Raw genomic sequence first — 6,913 nt, 5'->3', positions numbered from 1 at the left:
TTTTTTGATTACTTGTTTTGCAGTTTTGTGCATGACACTTTTCTAGCAAAAATAGGGGAATTTAGAGAATAGAGAGAAATTAATTTGTCACTTTTTTTGCAACTAAAGCAAACTCAAGTGTTTTATTTTTAGAGGAGGGAAGCAAAGTTAACATCTATGCTGTGGCTTCTTTCATGAAGTATCAGAATATTTTGTTTTTGATTTTACTGGCTCTGTGTTTAACAGCTGCTGTATTGTGACCTTTGATTCTTTATACAAAAGTCATGTTTCAACTGTGTAATTGTATTCCAGTCATTTAGTTTTGCAAGGAAATTAGTATAAAGGCAAGTATGTGTGTGTGTAGTAATAAAATTATCTTCTTTCAAAACTAGCATTTTTATTAATGATTTTAGGCACTTAAACTGGTTTGGGAATAGATGGAACAGAAGGACTGGGTAGCATGGAAATTATAATGATTTCAAATTTAAAAGAAAAGAGTTGTAAACATTTTTTCTTTTAATATTTTTAATATTTTTCTTTTAATATTTTGCTGAGGGTCACCCATGCCCTAAAAAAACTGCATGTGTAAGATATATTCTGCAGATTTCACTTACTGGTTCCACTCGGTATTGAAATTGTGAAGAAGTGTTGAGATGGCTTTTATTTTGTAGTCGCGTGATGATCTTACTAAATAATCAGAAGATATAAAGATCTTGGTTGCTGCAGCTGGAAACCAGAGAGTTTAAAACTTTTTTTTCCCCCCCTCTAGATTTTCAACTGAATTCTCACCTATCAACACTGGCAAATATTCACAAGATTTACCACACCCTCAATAAGCTGGTAATGACTTGTCATTTTCTCTCAGCAGAATAACTAGGGCTTTAGTCCAGAATGTTTTGTGATTGAAATTATTAAGTGATTATGCTTTAAGAAACTATGACTGCTGCTTTGGATGAGAGGCTGTTGGTTTTGAATCCATTAAGAGAAACGCAGCATTAGTAAAAGGTGAAAGATTATACTCCAGGGGTCAGAGTAGAGCTGTTCACTGCAACATTGGGTTTAGATGTTGTCTCCATAGAAGAAGCTTTCCTAGATACATCAAATAATGGTAATCATCATCATTATCCAATTTCTTACAGTTCTTGTGAAAATCATACTGAATGAGCAAGCTGTCTTATGACAACCATGCAAAGAGTGAAACAAGATTTTTTTTTGAAGACTGTCCCTGCTTGTTTGCTGTGCATTTACATTTGTTTTATTGCAACCTTAGCAGGAAATACCAATATGGCTTCTCTATGTACACTGCAAATTTAGTGGAAAAGACACTGCTGAAAAAAGGGGGTAACTAGTTTCCAAGATTTCAGTTGTTTTTTAAGCAGTTTTCTTCAGAACACATGTGTGTGTTTATCCTTAAGCAAAGCTGTTTCTATGGTAAATGGTAAATTCAATCTAATGCCGCGTTTATTAATGGAATTGTTCAATACAGTGCTATGAAATTCCCTGTCCAATGGATAGCTATTTTCACTCCTGAAATATAGTTTGGTATGTTTTTTACTAAAAAAAATTCAAACTGTTTAAAGATTATCCTTGAACTGAGAGCACAAAGGCTCTGTAGTCTTACCTAAATGCACCATCTTCTTTAACTGTATCCTTCCTACTCTCTTGCAGAATCTGACAGAGGACGTTGGTCAAGACGATCATCAGACAGGTATTTAATAGGGATGTAGTAGAAACAGACTGAAGCAATTTAAACACACTTCATCAAAGAAGTCTCTCTAACACAAGGGAAAATTGTATTTTAGAAAGCTAAAGAAGTTTTAGAAAAGAAGTGCCAGAATTTTTTAAAGTTCTCCACAAAACACATGTTCAGGCTTTTTAATTTACCCAGTTGTGAAGGACTTGCACAGGTTTCAGCAGTATCTGTTCCTTAGTGTGAGTGCTTTAGAAGACATAATGAAAAATTTCTCTCACTCCTTGGACCCAACCCATGAGACTAGCAGAATATCCATGTTCTTGCTTGTTCTGACTCTTGAAAGAGCATTCGTGAGAACAGAGCAGAAGCAAGACCTCTCGTGGCTTTTGTGATGCCTGTGACCGAGTTTAAATGCTGTGTTCCAAACAATCCAGCTTTTTTCTTGAGTGGTTTTGATGCAAGTTGTTTCTGTTTCTTGTGCAGATTTTCAGTCAGTATCTAAGGACTGTTTATTAGTCCAAATCCATTTTTTGTTCAGTAAAATGTCATCGTTTTTCGAGGCCTTCATCTCAGGTGCCTGGCTTGCTGCCTTTCTTGGTTCATCAGCATTTGTGCTTCATGACTTGGTATCTTGTAACATTTGTTACCTCCTTTTGCACTTGTTACTTATGAGCTGGCATCTTCCTTGATTTCTTTTTTCTTCCTTCCTTTCTGTGTTTCAGGCATGATACGTAAGGCGGAAGGAAAATAACTTACTGGCTTCAAGCCCTGATCACTCAGCAGAACTGTGCTTTAAAACCAGCCATATCTGTCCTCTCATCTGTCTCAAAGTTTTTCTCTATCCTGAGGTGCTGGACATGTTTGCTGATGTTACCTTGAGTACTTAAGTGGAGAGAGCTGTTGGCTCTTCCTGGGGGTTTCTGGGACACATTTAGAAATCTAGCACGCTCTTAGCCTAAAGCAATGAGAAGAAATGCATAGGACTGTATTGTTTGGGATCGGACAGAGCTCGCTTAGGGCTTATGTACCCTCCTTCATCCTGTGACAGGTGACTTTGTTACCCTAGCACAAAAAGCTCCTATCAGATACTTTACTCAGTGCGATTAGTGATTTGATACTTGAAATTAGCTGGTCATTTAAATGAAAAACCTCTGCAAAAGAGGTTGAGGCAGGTAGTTCAAGACAGTCAGAGATTTAATTGTCCATATGTTGGAACTGATGTTCTCTCCCATCTCCTGGTGGGGATTTACTTTCCCCTTTGAAATCCAGATGCTCAAACTAAACAGATACATACTGATTTAATGTATGAAAATATATTCCATAATCTTTGTATACTTTTGATCACAAAAAGCTGTTGTGAAGCGTTGAGGTAGTCCCCTTCTGTCACTAATCAATAAGAGTTGATGTGCTTATGGTATTTGGAATTTGTCTTACCTCTTGTAAGAAATTAGCCTCAGAGCTCTCATTATCTCTGCTGCAAGATACTCGGGCATGTTACTGGTTTTGATGAACTGCTTTATACTGACACTTATGGTTACCCTATTGCCTGTATTGTGGTATTTGAATTAAGCTGTTTCAAAAGCTTAAACATGTCCATTAAATGAGTTTGCATATAAAATCCCAGTAAAGAAATGAGAATTGAAAACAGAGGTGGATACTGGCAGACGCCTCATCTTAAGATTTCACTCCACTATTTCTTGGGCTTCTGGTATGCCCTGCTTATGCCCTGGTTTATGTCTCCTTGTAGAATAAGATGAAGCCCCAGTATTTGCATGATTTCCAGGTGAATTCAGTGGAAACATGGGCTTGGTTTTGCTCATATGAGGACAAATATACGTGCAAGGAGCTATTTTCGCTGTTGTGAATATAGTACAGGAAGTTTCCCACATCCTTTTTGTATGGGACTTGGCAGTTCTGAAACATCTTACTGGAGAGCCTTATGTAAATCTGAAAAGAATTACTTTTGCAAATTGTTTGCTTTCAATGTGTCTGAATTTTTGGAACTTCTGTTTTCCAGTATTACTGACTGTGTAGTAAAAAGTGTCAAGACATATTAATTTTGTTACGCAATTTACAGAGCTGCATAGATGCTGTGAATTTGAGATTCTCTGCCCAGAACTCATTTTAAAGTCATGTTAATAACTCCGTTGCGAAAGATTTGAATGTTGCTAAACCCATCTAAAACCAGTCTTTTAGTTTTGAGGGGTTTTTTTTGCAGTTTGTTGGTTTTAGTTTTGGGTTTTTTTTTCCCTAAAACACTCTGAATCTTCTGGAGCAAGCCTTATCTTTAAAAGATTACTATTTGTTTTCTGATACGATTATCCCAGTTAATGTTACTACATTGTGGGCCCTGCTTTTGGGATGACTTCATAAATGCATATCAAAATCAGGCTGAGATTTCTAAAAGCTGTTCTAAAGAGAAAAGAGTATTTGAATTTTAGGTTAATATTTATAATGAGTTTTTTATGCATATTACACTTATTTCAAAGCAGTTGTTTCTGAGCTAACAATAAGTGTACTGGACATCTAAATTACTTTAAGCAAATTATATTTTTTGAGTTTCATAGAGATTTTTTTCTGGAACCAGGATCTTAAGATCTAGAGGGTAGCAGTTTCAAAATTCCTTCAGTGATTTGGAAACTAAGATGGACCTCACTTCAAAATTCCAGTCACTTGATATGATTACATTCTCATAAAATGTGTTCATATTCAATGTGCATGTATATCTGAAAAATAACATAGGGGTAAGTGATTCATGGGCCTTTGCCTTTTCAGCTGTTTGTAGGGTCAAGAAAAGCAGGCACTCAGATTCTGTGAACAATTTCTTTTTCTTCTAGTATGTGTATGAGTTAGCTTAAATTCTAGAGCGTTTTTCAAAATAATAGCTCTTTTAATGTCATAACTACGAATCTAGCAACTTTTTAATAGCTTAAAAGACATGATTTGGTTACTAAATTGTAATTTATTTACCTATAGAGTCTAAAATGTCTGTAAAAGTACACTTCCTGTTCTCACCTGGCTTGTTTAAAGAAACAGAAAAAAGGCTTCATTGCTGTTCCTGAAGCTTGGGGAGGGGCAGAAATTACTTTTGCCTCTATTTTTTTTTTATTCTTTTAGAGAAGAAAATCCTCGAGTCGAAAGCAATTCTGTAGTGTGGAATTCAAAACACATAAGATGATTTTTTCCTTTTACAGCAAGATTGCAAGTTTGGTGTTTTCATGCGTATCTTGGTTTTCTCATCTTGTATCTGAAAAATGATGATCATTACCTGTGCTTGTGGTAGTGTTGTTGCATCATTAAGTGAGCAGCTATATCTCTAATAGCGTCAACATTCACAGTTTCTAATTATTTTTCCTTTGAAACAACCCTCTACTTGAGCATCAGAAGAGCAAGACTATTCACCGGCATTATCTAGAGAGAAGGTGAAAACTACATGTCTGTAAATCACTTCTATTGAGACACAGCTTGTAGAATTCTTATTTATCGACCTCTTGTTTTTTCTTTCCATTTTTGTTGCTATACTAGGGAGTATCCCTCCCTTGTGGTGATTATTTTGCATATTGTCTTAAATTTCTTAGGGTGAATTTTAGCTCTTGAGCTGGTATTTCCCTTTGGTAGCTTTGTCTCCTGCAAATTTGGAAATACTGAATAAAATGTTTGGCAAACAACATTTATACTCGGCAGGCTTTTGGCTGATGGTGGCCTTTTCAGCAGCTTTTTGGAGGCTCTACCTTGCAAATGCTAGCTTCAAGTGTCAAAAAAACAGTGAGAACTAGGAGGGTTCTGCCAATCTTGAGTTGAGACCCAGGAGTAAGAACCTTTGAAGATAATCACATCAGAGAAGCTGCATTCGGTAAGTAAAGTTCCTGTCAAACTTTGCATGAAGTCAGAGGGAGCTGCATTTTCATTTGTGGTTGATCAGACCTCTAAAAAATTCAATCAGTTGTGAAAGGCTAGACCTAGAAATTACATTTAGAATTAGAAAGCTCTGTGTAGAGAACGTTAATATTGATGCTACTCAGTGAGCTATACTGTAAAATAAGAAATTGCAAGAGTTTAAACACCCCCCCCTTCCCCTCCCCCCAAACTCTTGATGGGTTTTAGCTTTAGATGGAATTATAAGAGAAAAATATTCTGCTGGTTTAATTTCCAGAGTTCATTACAGGGAAATTATAACTGCACTTCAAATTTAATAAAAATTATTATAGTAACAAAAGGAAATACTTTTAAAAATACATTCTTGCACTGCGTATTTTAGTAGTTTAGAGATCATTCAACAGTTAAGATGTAGTGAAGACTTGGAAAGCATCAGTCGTTAAGGTGTTAAATCTCTGAAAGAATGTACAATGTGTTTGTCCACCTAATGTCTCTGTGTGTGTGTTTGTGTGAGGGGGGTGTACATGTGCATTTAATAGCCAGTTATAATTTCTGAGCTATCTATTTTCTTTGCTTTTCTGTCAGTTTGCAACCTGCAACTAGATACATTCAAACCAAGAAATGGTACAAGCTTTTATTATGAGCCATTGGAGAAATTTGATTATGGTGAATTCTATTATCAGTTTAAGTCTTTAAAATGAGTTCAGTGATATTCCTAAAAATGCCTAATAATTTAAGGAGGAAAAGACTTCAAACAGTTCAAACAATTCTCTGGTTTCTATGGGGTTGCAGGTCTGACAGAATGATTTTCCTCTGCTACAACTCTTTTATTTTTACTTTATTTTATTTTAATCTTTTGCTGTGCTTCTCTTTTCACAGAGTCCTTGCATATTTCTTTTCCCAATCAAATAACCAGTAAACTAAACAAACCCTGAGATGGAGTGGGGGGTGGGGGTGGTGGGGGAATGTTGGTGGTTTTTCTTGCATTTTACAAGCATCCAATGCCTGTGGCCACTATAAATAGATTTATTAATAGAGAGGCATTTAAAAACAGTCAAATTGCACTCAAAGGCATGAGATATCTAAAGGTTGTACTCAAGTACGTATTTTCCAAAAGAAGGTATTCATTAGCATACATTTTTATTTATTTAGTGTGTGTCTGAGTCTGTTGGCTGTCTCTAGCTCTCTGTTAAGTTCTACTGTCATCTTAAGTGTTTTTTAGTTTGAGTAGGTTTTAAGAAAGTACTTACTGGCAGAGTCCTTAGAAACTTGTTCTAAAAAGCCATGAAGCATCACACTTTCAGTAACTTACGGGAATACAATTTTGTAGTATCATGGATTTGGAGACATAATCAGATGGAACAA

At 35.8% G+C, this 6,913-nt stretch overlaps 1 protein-coding gene across 2 annotated transcripts in view; it reads left to right on the top strand.

The window, feature by feature from the left end:
* The first annotated feature begins 752 nt into the window (after positions 1–752).
* Positions 753–6,913, top strand: part of DCUN1D4 (DCN1, defective in cullin neddylation 1, domain containing 4) — a 29,245-nt gene continuing 23,084 nt past the window's right edge. For both annotated transcript variants that reach the window (XM_010132833.1, XM_010132832.1), the window contains exons 1-2: positions 753–819; positions 1,648–1,687. The gene's annotated coding sequence lies outside the window, so the exon portion shown is untranslated. The remainder of the gene's footprint in view (positions 820–1,647; positions 1,688–6,913) is intronic.

Source organism: Buceros rhinoceros, unplaced genomic scaffold (assembly GCF_000710305.1).
Source record: "Buceros rhinoceros silvestris isolate BGI_N320 unplaced genomic scaffold, ASM71030v1 scaffold6373, whole genome shotgun sequence".
In the NCBI taxonomy this organism is placed as follows: domain Eukaryota; kingdom Metazoa; phylum Chordata; class Aves; order Bucerotiformes; family Bucerotidae; genus Buceros; species Buceros rhinoceros.
This window is presented reverse-complemented; position numbering and strand designations above follow the sequence as displayed.